The 22,006-nt window shown below is 44.5% G+C and overlaps 1 long non-coding RNA gene across 1 annotated transcript; it reads right to left on the reverse strand.

The window, feature by feature from the left end:
* Nucleotides 1-5,720: 5,720 nt before the first annotated feature.
* On the reverse strand, nucleotides 5,721-21,988 carry LOC138849233 (uncharacterized). Its single transcript, XR_011387713.2, has 2 exons — nucleotides 21,825-21,988; nucleotides 5,721-6,144 (listed from the first exon to the last, which is right to left on the reverse strand). It is a non-coding gene; the product is annotated as an uncharacterized LOC138849233 (long non-coding RNA).
* Between the last annotated feature and the right edge of the window lie 18 nt (nucleotides 21,989-22,006).

A 22,006-nucleotide genomic window follows, 5' to 3' on the forward strand; every position in this document is an offset into this window, starting at 1 on the left:
CAAGGCCCAGTCCATTTCTCCCCCTGCTACTAGATTGGGGTTGACATTTTCAGCATTGGACACAAAATAGTTGAGCAACTTGGACAAAGGCATTTTTCTGAAATTCAGCAATGGACACCCTCACTGTTCATGAGCACCTGGTACTTATGGAGTGGGGTATCCATTCACAGATATGTGTCGATCTCCTGTTGGGAGCTTGGCACTGAGCTAAGATTCAAAAAGGACGCCAAAGTATAGCAACTGATGCCTCCTATAGTCTATGAAACCTTTAGCAAAAGCCAAACAAATACATGGAACAGCATGGAATGATTTGGGCCAGAACCAAAACTAGCACAGGGCATGGCATGTAACAGACGCTAACAGAGCATGATGACGTAATAAGACACTGAATCAGTTAGACAGAAACCATACGTATTAAGGGCTAGGTTTTATGGTTCAGGGCGTAAAGGAAACTGGGATTTGGATGGAAAACAGGTCGGCAAAAGGGGGTACCATTGGAGGGCGTGTCATGGAGAAGGAGAGAGCTCACTAGATGTTAAAGACCAGAGATTTTATACTGGGGAGAGGGTGTACACACGCTTGGTGAGAGGAAAGCAGGATGAAGTCCCAGAAACAGGGACACACAGACAGAACTTGACTTACAATGGCTTCACTCAGGATTCTTGATCTTCATAGTGTTCAATAGATTATATGAGATATTCAACACTTGGTAGTAAATAGGTTTTGTGTTAGATGATTTTACCCATCTGCAGGCTAATGCAAGTGTTCTGAGCACATTTAAGGCAGGCCAGGCTAAGCTAAGACATTCAGGAGATGAAGTGTGTTGACTGCTTTTTGACTTAGGATACTTTCAGCCTGCAGCGGATTGACTGGGATGTAAGCTCATCAAAAGACAAGGCATGAATGCAACAGTGGTACAATGTGCACCAAGCGTCAGCTGAGGGGAGACATGAACACAGGTGGAGAGTTCCCAATCTCCATGGCATAAATGCCCCCTCACAGCGGATTCCCAGCTGCCAGCATGACACCACCGAACAGGGAGCTGAGAAGAGGTAGGTACTAACATGCCGTCACAGAGTACTTCCACCACAGAAATACACTGATGTAAAGGATCTTAGGAAAACAGATGATAGTAAAATAATTAAGAAACTGTGGGTTTTAAGTATTTATTAATTTTTAAGACTTTTATTAATTAAAATGAACAAAACTTAATTAACTTTAGTAAAGTTAATTACACTTTTGTTAATTAAAATTTTAATTACTAAGTTTCTTAAAAAATATTTATTTATTTTCAACTACCTGAAAGGCAGAGCAAGAGGCAGAGAGAGAGAGGAGAGAGAGATTTTTGCATCTACTGCTTTTTTCCCAAATGGCCACAATACCCAGGGCTGAAGTCAGGGACCCAGAACTCCATCCAGGTCTCCCACATGGGTGGCAGGGGCCCACGCTTGAGCCATCATTTGCTGCCTCCCACGATGCATTAGCAGGAAGCTGGATTGGAAACAGCGCAGCCAGGACTGGAACCAGCACTCTGATAGGAGATGCTGTTGTCCCAAGCAGCAGCTTAACCTACCACACAACAATACTTATCCCACTCATTAAACTTTTGTGGTGTGTATTTAGTTATAAGTCTTTAGAATTTACATTTGCATCATGGCTGTGTTTGGCAGGTGGTTGATAGACTTCCTGAAACTATAGCCTGGTATCTCCGTGAGCCACAGTTAGAAAGTTCCCCCACCCTGCCTGGTTATCACTGCATGGATCTAAAGCGGAAATGGGAACTTGGGAGTGGCTCCCTCTAGAGGAGGGAGAGACATGAGATCACTACACAGAGCAAGGCTCTAAAGACCAATAGTCGAGGAATCTGGTCCAGATGGAGTGAAGGGGAACGTGGGAGGCACTGAGGGGACTCGAACGAGGGTGCCAGCTGCCTTGGTGTCTCAGGCTGCAGTGGGGAAGCTGGAGAGGGGGCACAGGATGGAGAGAAGCAAGGAGGCTCTGGGGTTCAGTTAGATCTCCTGTGGGGGCTTAAAGTAGGGGTAGCAAAAGGAGAATGGGAGAGACATGTTCAGCTAAACCCAGCCCAACACGGTGCCTGGAGGAGGGGGTAAGGTGATGAGCAGGCCAGAGATGCAAGAAGAAGCCCGAGTGACCGTGACCGAGAGAAGGGTTACGAGGGAGGACACTGGCTGACCTGCATGCACTGGGGAGGAAGACGGCTTGGACCTACTGGATGGGCGGCAGTGGCCAGGGAGACACAGCAGTGGGAATGTCGCGGGGGATCGAGTGTGGATGACTGTAAGGGGGTCTCAGGCTGGAGCCTGTTGGTGCGCTATACAACGGAAATGGTCCATTTAAGAGTTCCAGCCCAGCGCTGGCAAACCTGGAGCTGAGTGAGCTCTCCGGAACAGAAGCTCCAAGCCTGGGCACACACCTTCGTGTGGAAGGTGAGAGGAAGAAGAAGAGCGAGAGGAGACGCCAGGTAAGAAGTCAGCAGCAGGCAAGCGGGTCACAGATCAGGAAGAGAAACGCGTTCCTCCAGCTCCACCAGCAGCTGTTGCCTCGACCTGGGCTCCCCCGAGCTAAGCCTCACTTGCAGCCCCAGGCTCTTTGCTTCAAAGGGAGGCACCTGGCAGGTTGGAGTAAAAGCTGACGGTGCTGAACAAGTTCTAGAAACAACGGGCAACTTCCCAAGGGTCAAGCGTGACTTCAAAACCTGGGGTCCAGGCAGGCAGAAGCAGAGCAGGACGCGCGCAGCCTGAGACGTGTTTTTCTCCCCCAGGGACGTGCAATGGCAACCCGGGGAATGATCCTGCGGCTACATCGCTTCCAGTTGTTCCTTTCAGCAGATCTCTCCGTGAAGCCTAAAAACACAAGTCTTGTCCCTTTAGAGGAAACCTTGTTTAAATGTCCAAAAATAATAAAGCATAAATACACCACTCTTCTTAAAGGAATGTGCTGTGTGTGTCCATTGTCTCTTACAAACACCAGAGAGACCCACATGGAATCTGTAGGGATTACTCTATAAATAAGGAGCCCTCTTAAAAATGCAAGAGCCAGTTCAATAGCTTTTTCATCACTCTTATTGTCTATTGAGAGAGAAAACAGACCTCAAGCCAAGTAGAAAGATAATATCCCACATATTGTGTTTAATTTAACATACTTAGCAGAAATAAAAACAAAACTTACTCTCCAGGTTTATTTCCAAAATGTAGTGGTTCCAGCAAGTCTTTAGCTTCATAAAGGGCTGAGAATAATAGCAAGAATATTTACATTCTTGTCTGGTTTTACAATGCAGCTCATCATTTTCTCTTTGGATATCCCTTCTCTTGCGTGTTTGTTCTCTCTCTCGTCCTTAACCCTGGCAAAGAACAACCCATGTCCCTACATTTCTTTCTGTCTTTTTCATATGTGAATGATAAAATATTCCTTAACTCTTCATAATATATATTAGAACTGGCCACTTATTACTTCACCAGGCTTAAATTAAGGGAAGCGTTTTATTATTATTATTATTTCTAATTCCAATTCCTTAGCTCCACGGATGTGCTGCAGTCAGGAAATGAATAAAAATTACACCATTGTTTGTTGGCAGGGCTTTGGGGAAACAGACACCCTCAACTTTGCTGGTGGCACCACAAACTGGAAAAAGAAATCTTCCTGCCATTTTGCAATATGTGACAAATCATAAAAGTTATTCTGCTCTCTGACCTAGTAGGGCCTCCTGGGGGGAAAATGTCCCAAGAACTAATTCCAAGGAAACAAACATATTTGCAAAAGGTGTTTTGAGCCCTGCCATATATCACAGGGAATAATTGGAAACAGCCCAGGTGCCCAACAGTGAGGAAATGGTTTAGGCAGACTGTGCTCTGGGGTGTAACGTAATATGAAGAGGTCGCTGGGAATGACAACTACAGAGATGATGACAAAACCTGGGCAGTGTCAGGAAAATCAGTCTAAGTGGGAAGAGTAGACAGCAGAGTGAGGTGCAGAGTCAGAGGTAAGACTCAGGCTTCCGGAGGAGAGAGGCTGGAAGTGGAGGGGCAGCAGCTCAGCCACGGTGCTTCCTGGGCGTTGATTCCACCCTGCCTGCTTGGCCGCTATGGTTCAGTCTGCTGAGTCCTATAACTCCTCACTGAAAAGGCAGAGGCGTTCCCAGAAGATGGAAGAAAGGAGAAGCACGTGGAGATTTTTTTTTTAAGTGCAGCATTTTGCCCCATTGTGTGTGTGCGTGATTATGCATTGCATTTGTCAGAGTTTTGTGACTATAATGAAACGCCCGATACAGTCTCCTTATGAAGGAAAGAGGTTTGTTTTCATTGATGGTTTTTGAGGTTCACCTGCAAGATGGGACAGCCCATTGGCTCAGCATCCGGTGAGGGCGGCGGATGGCAATGACAGAGAGGGCGCAGAGAACGGGTCGTCTCGTGAGCAGGAAGCAGAGACAGCAGCTGGGCCCAATCAGCAACGCTCTCAGGAGAACCATCTTTCACTGGCAGGCCCCCAGTATCTAAGGACTTCCCCACGGCCCTCCTCCTAAACACCATGATTTCATTAAGTTTTCCCCTCTCAGTACCACTAACATTTTTTTTAAGACCTATTTATTTATTTGAAAGATAGAGTTAAGGAGAGAAAGGGAGAGAATAACAGAGATAGAGAGAGAGAGAGAGAGAAATAGAGAAAGATTTTACAACTGCTGAGCCACTCCCCAGATGGCCACAACAGCCAGGGCTGGGCCAGGCCAAAGCCAGGAGCATGGAACTCCATCCAGGTCTCCCACACAGGTGGCAGGGGCCCAAACACTTGGCTGTATTCCTATGCTTTTTCTGGGCACATTAACAAGATGTTGGATAACAAAAAGTGGAACAGCCAGGACATGAACCAATGTCCATATGGGATACCAGTATCGCAGGTGGTGGCTTTACCAGCTGTGCCACAACACCAGCCCCAGAACCATTAATTTATGACTCTAGGGTTTAAAGTATTTCATAAGTTTGAGCACCAAGCAGTATTCAAACCACAGCATGTTTAATTTAATTCAAAGCTCAAATAATAGTTTTAAAGAATGTGAGCTTTGTACTTTTATCAAAAGCAGAGCTTTAAAGGCTAAGAAATACACAGCTCCCTTTTAATGTGTCCTGGGTATTTATTTAACCTATCTACTGGCATTTCAGCTGGGCCTCCAGTTAGTCCATTGAAACTGTCCATATTGCAGCTATGTAGCCTCCCACAACCATGAGACATAGCCATCAAGCAAAGTAAGAGCCTATCAAAGCCGGCCCCGTGGCTCAACAGGCTAATCCTCCGCCTAGCGGCGCTGGCACACCAGGTTCTAGTCCCAGTCGGGGCGCCAGATTCTGTCCCGGTTGCCCCTCTTCCAGGCCAGCTCTCTGCTGTGGCCAGGGAGTGCAGTGGAGGATGGCCCAAGTGCTTGGACCCTGCACCCCATGGGTGACCAGGAGAAGCACCTGGCTCCTGCCATCGGATCAGCGCGGTGCGCCAGCCGCAGCACGCCAGCCGCGGCGGCCATTGGAGGGTGAACCAACTGCAAAGGAAGACCTTTCTCTCTGTCTCTCACTGTCCACTCTGCCTGTCAAAAAAAAAAAAAAAAAAAAAAAAGCCTATCAAGCAGTTTTCCCAGGGATAGTGTTTATACCAGGTACACAGACATGACCTGTCTCATTGACGTGGCAGAATGGCCATAGCGCTTAAAGGCAAAATTGGAAAGAGAGCTAAACAGTTTTTTATTAAGGGAAGTAGACTGAATGGAGGACTCTCGAGTGTACCACTGAAAAGACTCAGGATTCTCTTCTGCTTTTCAGTGGAAATTCTCCCCGGTCTGAGTACCACAGGCCCCCCGAGGCCAGGACTCTGGGGCATTGCCCACCATCTCGAGTCCTGCTTCATCGGGCTTCCACCTGTCTCCAGCACCCCCCCCTGCCAGCTCCAGGGCTTCTTACTCCGTTGTCCTCGGTCTCCAAGGAAGTTCTGGCGGATCCTTCCATCGCTCTTCCGGCAGTGGTGTTGCTGATGAACAACCAGCTCTCTGGGGAGAAGAGTCCTGATTTATAGCCTTTGCCAGTTGTCACAGTGTAGAACACTCCTATGGTGACTGGCTTCACGCTACCAGGATGGCAGTACTTGCTAGTTAGAGGAGAAGGGAGGCACAAAGACAAACCATTAGGTAGTACTCACATCACACCTGCAGAGACAACCCCGCCTTCTTGTCTTTCCAAATTGACATTGCCTTAAGCTGGGCGTTAGCACCTATGACTTCCATGGCCTCTGATCTGGGCTCTCTGGAGAGCACAGCAGAACACATCAGAATAATTAGGAATGTTGTGTTTTAAATGCTCATTTTCTTTGTTTTTTAAAAATTCGTTCATTTGTTTATTCAAGAATCAGAGATCGGCAGAGCTCTTGTCTCCTGGTTTACCCCTCAAATGCCCTTAACAGTTGGAGCTGGGCCAAGGCTGGAGCCAGGAGCTGGAAACTCAACCCAGGTCTCCCCACCATGAGTGTCAGAGACCCAGTTACTTGACTGCTGCCCTAACAGGAACTGAAGTCAGGAGCCAGAGCCAGGAGTTGAATCCAGGTACTCCAACATGGGACACAGGCATTTTCACACCTAGACCAACTACCAACACCTATTTGCTTCATTCGAAGCAAAGAATTTTAATTTAAATTTTACAAAATGCATTCCTTTTTTTTTTTTTTTTTTTTGACAGGCAGAGTGGATAGTGAAAGAGAGAGACAGAGAGAAAGGTCTTCCTTTTGCTGTTGGTTCATCCTCCAATGGCCGCCACGGCTGGCGCCCTGCGGCCGGCACACCGCGCTGATCTGAAGGCAGGAGCCAGGTGCTTCTCCTGGTCTCCCATACGGGTGCAGGGCCCAAGCACCTGGGCCATCCTCCACTGCACTCCCGGGCCATAGCAGAGAGCTGGCCTGGAAGAGGGGCAACCGGGACAGAATCTGGCGCCCCAACTGGGACTAGAACCCGGTGTGCCGGCGCCACTAGGTGGAGGATTAGCCTATTGAGCCACGGCGCAGGCCTCAAAATGCATTCCTTTATATTTTACTACTAGCTCATGAAATTCCTGGAAAGGTAACCATCGGCTCCAGCACCCCAACCCATCTTTCCCTAGAATCTGGGTCCCAAGATGATGGTGTCTCAAAGGGTTCCCTGTCGTTTGACACTGCCCGTCTGGACAAGTTCTCCACCCTGGTTCTAGAACAGCGCTGCCATAGTTTCCCACTGAAATCTCTGGCTTCCACCCTGGTTCCCTCTCTCCCCCGCCCTACTCCGTTCCCCTGCCTGCTGTGTGACCATTTTCATTCTGGACCTGTGTCCCTCTCATTTTCCCTGAGTGATCTCCCTCACCACCATCACATGTTGTAGTGACTCCAAACATCCACCCCACATCAGCAGCCCAAATCCTTGCTTTTTTATAGGTCAAGATGGCCCCTGTGTATCTCCAATTGAATTCGTTTTTTTGTTTCTTCTTTCCTTCCCTTTGACACAAACTTGGTATTTTTCCTGCATTCCTTACCTTGGTGAAAGGACATTCCCAATCATTCACAAAATTCATTCACCAATACTGACAGAGTATTCAAGATGAGCCAGGCATGGTTTTAGGCTTTGGAAATAGTAGAGAGAAAAATCTCCCAAGTCCTCAGGAAACTTGCTTTCCAGTAGGTTATAAAGACAGTCCACAAAACAAAGACGCAGACAGAACCCAGATGTGTCCTGTGAGACCACATCGGAATGAACACAGTGAGGGCCAAGGCATCTTAAAGTCATGCTCAGTGTTTTTCTCTACTACTCCCCATATCTCATCAAATACTCATATCCATCCTTCAATGCTTCCTATGACTTGATTGGGATGTGGCTCCTGAACTCACCCAGATGGTGAAGTCCCAAAGTCACAGACTGACAGGACTAACAAGAGGGAGGCTTGATCCAAGTGTGGTGTTTGGGAGGTCCTTGGATCATTAAGGCTGTGCCTCTGGAAGGTAATTCTGCTAAGAGGTGGCTTATACAAGCCTGAGTCTGGCCCAGTCGCTCTGTCTCCTTCCTGGCTCACCAAGCAATCCTTCCTCCACACACTCTACCACCACCATCCTCCATGCTCACCAGAGGCCAAACCAACGGGAGCAATCTGATCTTGGACTATGAACCTCCAAAACCATATGTCAAAATAAACCACCCTTGTAAGTAGCTTGTCTTTGGCATCCCGTCATAATGAAGAACTGACTGACGCACTGCCTAAATATCTCTTGAATGGACGCCTTCTTGTCTTTCCAAATTGACATTGCGTTAAGCTGGGCATTAGCACCTATGACTTTCATGGTCTCTGATCTGGCCTCCCTGTTACAGGTTCTTCCCTGATCCCTCCTGCACATTTTCTCTGGAGCTTTCCAAAATCATGCCCTCAACTTGCTCAATCTCCTGGGACACTTTAATAACTGCAGTATAAATTCCTTAGTCTACTATATAAACATTATTTTCTCAGCTATTTACCATGTATGCGATGCTTGGTGAACACATGTATATACACACACACAGGTATGCACTACAGAGAGGATTTCATTATGCTTCCAACAATTTGGAGAATTCTCATTATTTTCATTTTGTGCAGGAACCACACCTTTGTCACAATCTACCCCAACTTTTCTTACCAAAATTCCTCTCCTATCCCTCCCCCACCACACCTGAAATGCTGCATCACTGCCATATTTTTCCTTTTGAAGCCATATTCATACATTTGAGTCTCCTTTCATTGTCCGTCTTCCAGACATTGGTTCCTTCACACTCTGCCCGGTGGGACACTCCAGTTCAGGTGCCTCCTCTTGGGAAATGCTTCCTACCTCAAACCCCACCACCACCCAGGAAGTCTCTCCCCTTTCAGCACTCCCACAAGCCTCTGCTCAGAACACTTTTGTGTCCAGCACCTCCTATGCACTAAGCACTACTGCAGAGATTGGGGACGACTGGTGAATCTACCTAACTCCCTGGCCTCGTGGAGTCGGGGATGTCCTGGTGGGAAAAAAGTGGTGTGGCACTCATAGGTAAATACTTCTGAAGAGCAATCCACGCTGGGGAAAAAGTAAACTAGAGCACGGAGTACTAAGCTAGGGAGAAGGGCTCTAGCTTTGGCCAGCATGTGAAGAAGTTTGTGGAACAACGGAATTAAGATATGTTTATTTGGGGGCAAAATTTTTGAAAACATGTGTACAAAGGATCTCCAAAAAATTCATGAAAAAATGCCTATTATGAAAAAAAAGTTATGCATGGATTTCAAAAATGTTTTGCTCCAAAACAAGCTTATCTTTCAATTTTGCTTCCCACAAACTTCCTGAAATGCTCTCCTGCTAGTTTGACAGCTCTCATCACAAAATCCCACAGACCGGAAGCTTAAACCACCACAGGGTCTCACAGGGCTCTGGGCTGGGGCATCCAAGACCAAGATGTCTGCAGGGTTGGTTCTTTCTGTAGCTTCACTCCTTGGCTGCTTCTTGCTGAGTGCTCACATGGATTTTCTCCGGGCCCAAGCATTGCCCGAGTCTCCTCAAGTACCCAAATTGCCTCTTCTTAGGAGGGTGCCAAACACATTGTTTTAGGGTCCACCCTGGTAGCCTTGCTTCAGCTGAACTACTCTTTAGTCCCATTCCGAAGAATCAGAGGTTAAAACTTCAACATCAGAATTCTGGAGACACACAATTCAGCCAGTCACAGCCAGGGCACCTGCTCTTGTCTCTAGGGGCCAAGTACAGCTCCCAGTGCCAAGTTTTAGAGTTAAGAGTCTATGTCCATATTCGTCTCCCCCTCAATCATGGCGTGCTGGTTGTTGGGATCATGTCTCACTCTTTCTTCTTGATCCCACATTACCTAGATTATATGCATCAAGCGTTTGTTGCATACCTAAATAAGGGAAAGGGATTTTGTAGACGATTTGTTTTGGACCCAGAATTCAATCAGTTAGCAATGTTTCAAAGTCAAGAACCAAAACTCAAGATAGCTCAGTAGAAAATCCCAGCAACATATTAATAGTGTGCCTAATTTTGGAGCAATTCCTAACAAGCCACCTGAGCTGCGCACACTTTCCCCGTTAATTTTCCAGTGAGTGTTGTACCACGTCCAATCATCTGATGAGGACAGTGAAATTGTATCCGACGTTTCAATTTTCAAAAGGTGAGGATGATTTCTGGCTTGGAAGCCGTTCAGCCCCAGGAGTTTCGATGTTAGCATCTGTACTGATATTAATTTGCTTCTCCATCTGGGCCATTCATGGACAGGTCCAGTAGAACCCTCATGAAAGGGATGTGACTGGTCGTATCCCACAGGAAGGAAGACAGAAGGCAGATAGTTTTTTCTCTGGGAAATGCACAAGGCAACACCAAAGGGGCAAACACGAGGAAGCAAATGTACTTCCACTAACAGAATGCACATGGTGGGTGGAGACAAAGAGACATCGGGAACGTGCATTCTTCTACCTTGAAAGTAGCAACTTCCACAGATCATGTTTCATGCTGTTTGCAATTCTTTAATTAACATGATTTTTATGGGGATTGGAAAGTAGCACATATTCTTTTATCGCCAGTACAAGTACAATAAACACAAGAAGAAGAATTATTTCAGATCCTAGTTATGTGGTCTTTTTTTTTTAAGATTTATTTTGTTTACTTGAAAGGCAGAGTGACAGAGAGAAGAGACACAGAAAGAAATCTTCTGTCCACTGGCTGGATGAAGCCAGGAGCCTGGAACTCCATCTGGGTGTCCCATGTGCGCAGCAAGAGCCCAGGTGCATGGGCCTACTTCCACTGCTTTCCCAGGCACATTAGCAGGGAGCTGGATGGGAATCAGAGCAGTCGGGACTCGAACTGGCGCTCTAACATGGGAAACCAGATTCATAGCTGACAGCTTAATGCAGTGCACCCCAGTGCTGGCCATTTTGTGCTTGCTTTTTTTTTTCAATTTATATAAAGCTTTTTTCCACCAGAAATCTTTTATTTAAGGAATACAAGCTTCGTGTATTTTGTAACTACAACTTTAGGAATATGGTGATTCTCCCAATCGTACCCACCCTTCCACCCAAATTCCCACCCCACTTCCTCCTCCCTCTCCTATTACCATTCTTATTTTTTACTAAGATCTATTTTCAATTAACTTTATACGCATACAATCAACTCTGTACTTAGTAAAGAGTTCATCAAATAGAATGGGGAAGAAAACTGTTCCTCAACGGTTGAGACAAGGGCTGTTCAAAGTCATTGTATTTTGAAGTGTTAATTTCACTTCTATAGATTACATAGGTGCTCTGTTAGTTATCATAGATCAGGGAGAATATATGATATTTGTCTTTTTGGGATGGCTTATTTCACTAAGTGTGATGTTTTCCAGTTTTATCCATCCAGATTTCATTTTTTTAATCATCCACATTTTTTTATCATCCAGATTTCATTTTTTTAAATTGCTGTGTAGTAGTATTCTGTGGTGTGCAAATCCCATAATTTCGTTATCTAGTCTTCAGTTGACAGGCATTTAGGTTGATTCCATATCTTAGCTATTGTAAATTGAGCTGCAATAAATTTGGAGGTACAGATAACTCTTTCATATGCCAATTTCATTTCCTTTGGGTAAATTCCCAGGAATGGGGATGGCTGGGTCATATGGTAGGTCTATATTCAGATTTTTGTGCTATCTCCATATTGTCTTCCACAGTGGCTGTACCAGTTTACATTCCCAGTAATAGTGAATTAGAGAGTACCTTTTCCCCAACATCCTCTCCAGCATTTGTTGTTTGTTGATTTCTATATGAAAGCCATTCTAACTGGGGTGAAGTGAAACCTCATTGTAGTTTTGATTTGCATTTCCCTGATGGCTAGTGATCCTGAGCATTTTTTCATGTGTCTGTTGGCCATTTGGATTTCCTCTTTTGAAAAATGCCTGTTTAAGTCCTTTGCCCATTTCTTCACTGGGTTGTTTGTTTTGTTGTTGTGGAGTTTCTTGATCTCTTTATATATTCTAGGTATCAATCCTTCATCAGTTGCACAGTTTGCAAATAACGTTTCCCATTGTGTCAGTTGCCTCTTCACTTTGCTGAGTGTTTCTTTTGCAGCACAAAACTTCTCAATGTGATGTAATCCCATTTATCCAATTTGGCTTTGATTGCCTATGCCTCTGGGGTCTTTTCCAAGAACTCTTTATCTATGCCAATGTCTTGCAGGGTTTCCTCAATGTTCTCTAATCATTTTGTGGTATTGGCTAATAGATTTAGGTCTTTTTTGAGTGAATTTTTGTGTAAAGTACAATGGTGTCTTGCTTCATGTTTCTGCACATGGAGACCCAGTTTTCCCAGCACCATTTGTCGAAGAGACTGCCCTTGCTCCAGGGGCTCCTTTCAGCTGCATTGTCAAAGATGAGTTGGCTGAGATGCATGGGTTGATTTCTGGTGTTTCTGTTCTGCTCCATTGGTCTATCCATCTGTTTTTGTACTGGTATCAGGATGTTTTGATTATAACGGCCCTGTAGTATGTCTTGAAATCTGTTGGTATTGTGATGCCTCTGGCTTTGTTTCTATTGCATAAGATTAGCTATTCGGGTTCTCCTGTGTTTCCATTTAAATTTCAGCTTCATTTTCTCTATATCTGAGAATGACCTTGGTATTTTGATTGGTCTTGCATTGAATCTGTAAGTTGCTTTCAGTAGTATGGACATTTGGATGATATCGATTCTTTTGATCCATGAGCACAGAAGATATTTCAATTTCTTGTGTCTTCTATTTCTTTCTTTAATGTTTTAAATGTTTCTTTTTAGTATTTTTAAATGTTTATTAAATGTTTTAATGTTTCATCATAGAGATCTTTGACAGCCTTGTTTAAATTTATTCCATTGTATTTTATTTTTTTCCTAACTATTGTGAATGGAATTGATCTTAGAAATTTTTTCTCAGCCATGGCACTGTCTGTGTATACAAACACTATTGGTTTTTGTGTGTTCATTTTATATCCTGACACTTTACCAAACTCTTATGAGTTACAATAGTCTCTTAGTTGAGTCTTTTGGATCCCCTATGTATAGAATCATGTCATCTGCAAATAGGGATAGTTTGACTTCCTCCTTCCTAATGTGTATCTCTCTGATTTCTTTTTCTTGCCTAACGGCTCTAGCTAAACCTTCCAGGACTATATTGAATTGTAATGGTGAGAGTGGGCATCCTTGTCTGGTTCCAGATCTCAGTGGGAATGGGTCCAAAAAAAAATTTTTTTCCCCATTCAATAGGACAATGGCCATGGGTTTGTCATAGATTACCTTGATTATATTGAGCAATGTTCCTTCTATAGTCAATTTGCTTAAAATTTTCATTATGAAAGGGTGTTGTATTTTATCAAATGCTTTATCTGCATCTATTGAGATAATCATATGTTTTTGTTCTTCATTTTAATAATGTTATAAATCACATTGATTGATTTGCAAATGTTGAACCATCGCTGCATACCTGGGATAAATCCCACTTGGTCTGGGTGAATGATCTTTCTGGTGTATTTGGATTTGATTGGCTAGTATTTTGTTGAGGATTTTTACAGTCATTCTCATCAGGGAAATTGGTCTGCAGTTCTCTTTCTCTGTTGCACCTTTTTCAGGTTTAGGAATTAAGATGATGCTGGCTTCATAGAAGGAGTTTGGGAGAATTCTATCCCTTTCAATTGTTTTGAATAGCTTGAGAAGAATTGGAGTTAGTTCTTTAAATGCCTGGTAGAATTCAAGAGTGTGGCCATCCAGTGCTGGGCTTTGCTTTGTTGAGAGGTCTTTATTATTAATTCAATTTCCATTTTGGTTATTTGTCTAGTTAGCTTTTTCTAAATCTCCCTGGCTCATTTTAGGTAGTGTCCAGGAATCTATCCATTTCTTCTAGGTTTCCCTGTTTGTTGGCATACAGCTCTTTGTAATAATTTCTGATGATTCTTTTTATTTCTGTGATGTCTGTTGTTACATTTACTTTTTTATCCCTGATTTTATTGATTTAGATAATCTTCCTCTTGTTTTGTTTTGGTTAGTTGAGCCAATGGTGTATCAATTTTGTTTATGTTTTCAAAAAATCAACTTTTTGTTTTGCTGAGTTTTGTATTGTTTTTTAGTTTCAATTTGTTTATTTTTTCTCTATTTTAAATTATTTCCTTTCTCCTACTAGTTTTGGATTGGTTTGCTGTTGTTTTTCTAGGTCCTTGTGATGCATTGATAGCTCATTTATTTGGAGCCTTTCCAATTTCTTGTGTAGGCAACAATTGCTATAAGCTTTCCTTTTAACACTGCTTTTGCCATATCCTATAAGTTTTGGTATGTTGTATTGTAGTTTTCATTCATTTCCAGAAATTTTTTGATTTCTCTTTTGATTTCTTCAGCGACCTACTGTTCATTCAGGAGCATGTTGTCCAGTCTCCATGTGTTTACATATATTCTATAAATTCTTCAGTTGTTGATTTCCAGCCCTATTCCATGGGGTCAGAGAACATGCGTGGTATGATTTAAGTTTTTTTTTTTTAATTTGCTGAGACTTGCTTTATGGCCCAGCATGGCATCTATTCTAGAGAAAATTCCATGCACTCGTGAGAAGAATATATACTCTTCATCCATACAATAGAAAGTTCTGTAGATATCCACTAGGTCTGTTTGGTTTATGGTGTCGATTAACTCTGTTGTTTCCCTGCTGATTTTCTGTCTGGTTCATCTGTCCATTGCTGAAAGTGCAGTGTTGAAATCCCTTATTATTAGTGTGTTGAAGTCTATGTCTCCCTTTAGATCCATTAACATTTCTTTTAAATAGCTAGGTGACCTGTAATTAGGTGCATATACATTTACAATAGTCACATCTTCCTGTTGAATTTATCCCTTAATCATTACATACTGCCATTCCATGTTTCTTTTAACAGGTTTTGTGTGAAAGACCATTATTTTTGTGATCTTGGGATGGCTACACCAGCTCTTTTTTGGTTTCTGTTAGCATAGAATCTCTTTTTCCATCCTTTCACTTTCAGATTGCATATATCTTTGTTGGTGTGATAGGTTTCCTGTAGGCAACAAATAGATGGGTTTCATTTTTTAATCCATTCAGCCAGTCCATCTTTCAACTGGAAAGTTGAGGTCATTGACTTTCTGTGTATAGCACATCCTTAAGCATCTTTTGTAAGGCTAGATGAGTGGTGACAAATTCTTTCAGTTTCTGTTTGTTATGGAAGGCCTTTATTTCACCTTCATTCATAAATGAGAGCTTTGCAGTGTACAGTATTCTGAGTTGATAGTTTTTTATCTGAAGACTTGAACTATATCTTGCCATTCTCTCCTAGCCTGTAAGGTTTCTGATGAGAGGTCAGCTGTGAGTCTAATTGGAGATCCTCTGAAAGTAATCTGGCATTTCTTTTGTTTTACTCTGAAGAGTTTAACTACAATGTGTTGTGGTGAAGATCTTCTCTGGTCTTGTTTATTAGGAGTTCTCTGTGCTTCCTTTACTTGGACTTCCTTTCTTTCTCCAAATTAGGGAGGTTTACTGTAATTGTTTCACTAAAAACCCTTCTAATCTATTCTCTCTTTCCATGCCTACAGGAACTCCTAAGACCCATATATTGGGTCATTTGATAGAATCACATAAATATCCCCACACTGTTTTTTAGTTTTCTAATTTCTTCTTCTTCTTTTTTTTGATCTGACTATATAATTTCCAGAGATTTGTCTTCTAACTTGGATATTCTTTCTTCTGTCTCATTGAGTCTTTTGTTAAGGCTTTCCTCTGTATTTTTTATTTGTTCTATCGAATTCTTCATTTCCAGGATTTTGTTTTGATTTTGCTTTAAAATATGAATTTTATGGGAAAAATTTTTTTCATGTCATATACAGATTTCATTAGTTCATGAATTTGCCTCTGATTACTTCTAAGTGATTCTACAATCACTATTTTGAATTCTGTTTGTGGCATTTCATCAATATCTTCTTCACATTCTAGTATTGAAGTGTTGTGTTCTTTTTGGGGCATCATATTGTCTTCCTTATTCTTGTTTCTTGAATTGCTGTGTTTATTATTAGGCATTTGTGGTAATACATGTGTGTTTGTTTGTTTGTTTTCCCCTGTGATGGTTTTTACCTTTGGACTATTCCTCTTTGGCTTAGTGGAGTGTCCACTCTTTCAGTGAATACCCAGAAAAGTGTGCTGGGTGTGGTCAGGAATCTCTGTTCAGTGCTCCAGGGTAAGAGGAGTGTCCAAGGTAACATCCAAGTTGGATGTGGTAAATCTCTCTCTCTCTCTTTTTTTTTTTTTTTTTTTTTTTTTTTGAGGAATGGAGGTTTGTTCTGCTCTGTTGGTATAGTCTCATGCTCACCTCTCCTCAGAGGAGACCAATGCCTGGGCACTAGCCCCAGTGGGTGCAATTTTCATCTGCGCTGCCCCCAAGAACCACACAAAGGATCTGTGCAGTCCTTGGTATGAACATAGATCCTGCAGCAATGACCCTCACCAGGAAATCACGGAGCCCCAAGTGTGTGGAGCCACCCAGAGTGACTGCCCAAAGCCCCAGCCACACGGGGCACCCTTCCACGCAGACACAGTGTTTTCACAGTCCTACACAAGGCTCCCACAGTCACAAGCACCCAGCATCTTATCAGTTCTCCCAGCCAGACTCAGGTGTCTCCTCTCAACTGGTTGCTGGGCACACAGACACAGTCTGGTGCAGCTGTTACACATGCCCAAAATGGCACCTGCCCTCTCTTGGCTAGTTACAGGATGCTGGTACTGGGTGGTCACAGAGAGAGTAGCATGCCCCTCTTTTTTCCCTCTAGGTTGGCAGGTGCACTGTCCCCCACAGTGGTCCAAGCCGGGCCCACACTGGCTCTTCCTGCAGCTTTATCACCAGTGGTTTCGACTGTTGCAGTCTGGTCTCCCCTCACTCCAAAGCTGTTCCTAGGCTCTCAGCTACTAGGGTCCCAAGATGTGTGTGTCTACACCCTCAATGTAGATCCACAGTGTCCCCCCGGCTTGCATGGAGTTTCCTCTGCCATTTTCTCCCTAACCCTTTCCTGAGATTGTACTCTCTCCACTATTCCACCATTTTGAAAAACTCCCAATTTTGCAGTCTTAATCCAATTTTTCATCTTCTAAGTGCTTGGTCTCAATGAATTCAGATGTTTTGTGTGTGTGTGTGTGTGTGCATATATACTATTTATACAGACTACTGTGTTGCTAAAAGAATTTGAGGCAATTTATAAGATCACTTAAAATATAACAAGATTATACAACTTAAAAAAGAGATAAAATTTTTCCATATGGCCTTTGCTTGAAATGAGATTGACTTTTTATAATAGATCTTTCACACTGAGATCTGCCCAAACATAATTACATCCTTCTGTATACACACAAAATGCTCCAAAGAAAATAATGGTGCTAACAGAATCCCAGGGTGGCGTCTCTGGGGCTAGGGAAGATTATGTTCTACCCTCAGGTACATTTTTTCACAGCAAATGAAGGGAATCATTGTCTGTGTGGTGAGAAGTCATGAAGTTCTAAATATTTTAGTTTCTCAAGCACAGTGTCCAGACTTCCCTACTCATGTGCATGTATGCAGTACAGAAAGTCTCCAGGTATTGTTGTGATGAGCAAGAGAGGCAGGGTGGAGGATCAGGAGTTAGAACAGGGGCCGGCACTGTGGCATAGCAGGAAAAGCCACCACCTGCAGCGCTGGCATCCCATATGGACACCGGTTCTAGTCCTGGCTGCTCCACTTCCTATCCAGCTCTCTGCAGTGGAAGAAGGCCCAAGTCCTTGGGTCCCTGCACCCATGCAGGAGACCTGGAAGAAGCTCCTGGCTCCTGGCTTCAGATCGGCCCAGCTCCAGCCACTGCAGCCAATTGAGGAGTGAACCAGTGTATGGAAGACCTCTCCCTCTCTCTGCCTCTCCTTCTCTCTCTGTGTAACTCTGACTTTCAAATAAATAAATAAAACTTTTTAAAAAAGAAGTTATAAATGAAAGAGCTCTGTGAGTGAGATACCGGCAGAAAGAACAGGCCATCAAAGAAGGAGGTACCTTTCTCTGAAGGGAGGAGAGAACTTCCACTTTGATTATAGACTTGTATAAATAAGGTCTGAGTTTGTGAACTCAAGAGGCTTCTATAGCTTTGGCAGCTCATGACAAGAGCCTCGGGTGATTTCTGGCATCATAAATAAGAGTGTCAATTGTTAAATCAACAACAGGAGTCACTGTGCACTTACTCCCCATGTAGGATCTCTGTCCTTAATGTGTTGTACTATGAGAATTAACAGTAAGACCAGTATTCAAACAGTACTTTACACTTTGTGTGTCTGTGTGGGTGCAAACTGTTGAAATCTTTACTTAGTATATACTAAGTTAATCTTCTGTTTATAAAGATAATTAAAAATGAATCTTAATGAAGAATGGGATGGGAGAGGGAGTAGGAGATGGGGTGGTTTGTGGGTGGGAGGGTGGTTATGGGGGGGAAACTGCTATAATCCAAAAATTGCACTTTCGAAATGTATATTTATTAAATAAAAGTTTTCTAAATAAATAAAAAGAGGTTAGAACATTCTCTGAAAAAAAATCCAACCCAGTTTCATTTCCTATTAGACTCACGGAGGGAGCAGAGGAGGCGGGATGTGGGGAGGAGATGACGGAGGAGTTCATGGCAGTGGGATGGTGGATACTGTGACACTGAACGTTGAGAACCATGGGTAAATGTAGGTGGTGGGTTAGTGGCAGGGTACCATGTCAAAGGTAAGAGCATGGTTTCGGCCTTAAGTAGACTGAGCTCCAGCACCAGCTCTGCTATTCATTGCTGAGTTATCTCACCCACGGTCACGGACTGAACCTCTCTGGACCCAACTGTCCAAGTTGTTTAATATTCTTGGCTCCCTGTTTGAAGTCAGGAATCAGCAGCAGAATCTAATGCAGAGGTGCTCGGCGATCTGATGGGGGAAGCCCACTTCTGCTGTGCTGGGTGGACCTGGAGGGGTCAAGCTCTGAGCTTGGCCTCCAGGGCCTCCCCAACACCTCCAGGAGCTTCTCACGTGGTTGCCTTTAACCGTCCATTACCAATAAAGATTAGTGAGAAAAGACGTGGCGCGTATTTCTCTCTCCTTAGTGGTTTATACTTAGCCCTATTTTGGTTACTGTAACAAAGGGCCATATATTGGGTGGCTTAAAAACACAGACATTTATTGCTGACAGCTCTGGAGGCCGAAGTGTGAGGTCAGTGTTCCAGCCTGGTGGAGTTCTAGCAAGGTGCCTCTTCTGGTTGCAGATGGTCAACTCGCACATGGGTGGGGGACAAGGGAGCTCCCCAAAGTCTAAACGTGAGGGCACTAATCCCACTCAGGGGGGGCCCACCCTGCTGACCTAATCCCCTCTCCATAGAGCCCCACTCCATATGCCACTGCTCTGGGAGTTGGGGCTTCGATGTATAATTTGGGGGGTGGGCACAAACTTTCAACACACAGCACAAACTCATCACTCTAAATTCAAGGCGTCGTACTCGCTCTTGTGAAAGAGCAGAGGACAGGAAACCACATCTCGGAGGGTGTGATTGGGGGATTCTCAGGTAGGAGCTCAGAGCTATAGACGCCAGATCTTGATGGATTGACAAAAAATACTTCAAACTGGACCTGGCTAGGTGGGCTCCCCACACGTTTCCTGGGGCTCCCTCAGCCCTGGTGCAGTTCTCTGAGACTCTAGAGTGTGGATGCAAAGACCAAACTGAGTAACTCTCTCCCCAGCTGTCCCAAGTCTACGACTTTAACAAGGTCAGACTCACCAGACGGTGCTCTGTCACATTTAATGTTCGCTGTATTTAACAATGTTTTGGGGGTCAGCACTGTGGCACAGTAGGTTAAAGCCCTGGCCTGAAACACCAGCATCCCATATGGGCACCGTTTCCAGTCCCGGCTGCTCCTCTTCCAATCCAGCTCTCTGCTGTGGCCTGGGAGAGCAGTGGAATATGGCCCAAGGGCCTGGGCCCCTGCACCCACATGGGAGACCCAGAGGAAGCTCCTGGCTCCTGTCTTCAGACCGGTGCAGCTCCAGCCGTTGCAGCCATCTGGGGAGTGAACCAGCAGATGGAAGACCTCTCTCTCTGTCTCTACCTCTCTCTGTAACTCTTTCAAATAAATAAAATAAATCTTTAAAAAAACACAATGCTTTGAATAGTCATTGCATTTTTTTCAAATGCCAATGTTCCTCCTGGCCCAGTAGGGGCTCGGTAGGTGGTCTCTGGTGAAAGTGACCACCAAGTCCTTGAAGACAGGGACCATTCCATTCTTCTGCTTAGGGATTCAACCAATATGTAGGGAGCATGGATCAGGCCCTGACCTGGTGGCTGGCTTCTGGTGATGAGCGAAACACAGCCCCTCAGCCTCCTGGCACTTGGAGTCTGGTGGGAGGAACAGGTGTTAACTTCAGATCACAGCAAGAAACCTGAAAGTGTGCCCTGTGCTTAGTGTGTCACAAGACATGGCAGGCCAACCCCGGGGCGGGGGTACAGTTAGTGCCTGGGAAAAGAAGCAGCACTGTATTTGGAGAGGGAGCACAGAGCCTGATGAACGGGTACAATCTAATTAGAGTGCAGGGAGTCTGGAACGGCCTCTCTTAGGAGGTCATCTAAAACATAGGGTTGGGGCACAAACCAGGGGCTGATTAAGGGCAAAGAGGTGAGGTTGAGAGGAGGCTTGGAAGTCAACAGGGGCAAGATGGCAATGGGACTTACGGGAGTGTGAAGACTTCTCTTCTAAGCTAAGGGCAACGAGAGATCATTGAAGGCTTGGGGCAAGGTTAAGGGCAGTGAGAGGCGCTGACGGCCTTGGGGCAAGGTTCCAAGCTGATTTGGTTTCTACTTCGAGGCGATCCCTCCAGCTACAGATGGACCCAGACACAAACAGGCGTGGGAGTCGGGGCAGAGGTGAACAGGTGCTCCAGGTGAGAACTGTAGGTGCTGGGCCTGGGATGAACGCGCCACTGTGACAGAGAGAGGCAGGCAGACTGCAGATGTTCTGAGAAGATGGAGCCTGCACACTTGGGGTACTGTAGGGGAGAGTGTGTTCTGGGGGTGACAGGGCGGAGGGCGGCTCCATCTCCAGGAGAGGGGTACAGTGGAGGAGCAGGCTTGAGGGCAAGGTCAGGAGGTCCAGGCGGGAAGTGTGTAGTTCAGGAGGCTGTGGGAGCTCCGAGTGGAGCTACCCAGGAGGGGGCACTTAGCTCTGGGCGTCCTGGAGCTCAGGGGAAGCTGAGAAGGGCCGCACATCCACTAGTCATGGCTGCTGCCCTAAAACCATCACAGGACCCAGAATGTTCCACTGAGTCTGCCGTTGGCCCAGAGGCCACGTAAGCCCTCGGCTCAGCAAGGCCACTGTTGCTGCGGCAACATTTTGAAAACCTTAAAACCCAACCACAAATACAACCGTTCACTGCCAAGTGGGAACAGAAAGAGTTAAATGCATAATATGTATCAAAATTACTCTATTTATCCTTAAGCTTCCTCTCATATTAAAGTTCCTATACTCAAGTCTCAGTATAATAAAATCTGGATTAAGCTGTTGTACGGCTTAATGGAGCCAAGTCCCTGTGCCAAGACTCAGTTAATACATTTTAAATGAAAACACACCAGCAATATTTAGAACAAGGGTCAAGAATCATAAAATAAATACCACAAAAATAATTCTGCATTGTGAAATAACGGGTGTTATGCCCCTGGGAGTCTACAATCTCTTCTGAATCAAACAATCTCTTCACTTGGAGACAATTAACAAACCATTGGCAGCAGGCACTGCTCTTACCTTGAGAGAAAGAAGTTCAGATAGCGAAGCCAGAACCTGTCTCCCTGCATGGCTGAACTTGGCTGCAAGCGTTGTCAAAATATTATTGCTCTGGTTCAAGGCAGGAGACTGACAGACCAACCACTGGGTGAGAGTGAGTGCCTGGAGAGGAAGAACCTAGTTGTGCAAACATCTAGAACCTT

This window comes from Oryctolagus cuniculus, chromosome 4 (genome assembly GCF_051225735.1).
Source record: "Oryctolagus cuniculus isolate XC-2025 breed Fujian yellow rabbit chromosome 4, ASM5122573v1, whole genome shotgun sequence".
Lineage (NCBI taxonomy): Eukaryota > Metazoa > Chordata > Mammalia > Lagomorpha > Leporidae > Oryctolagus > Oryctolagus cuniculus.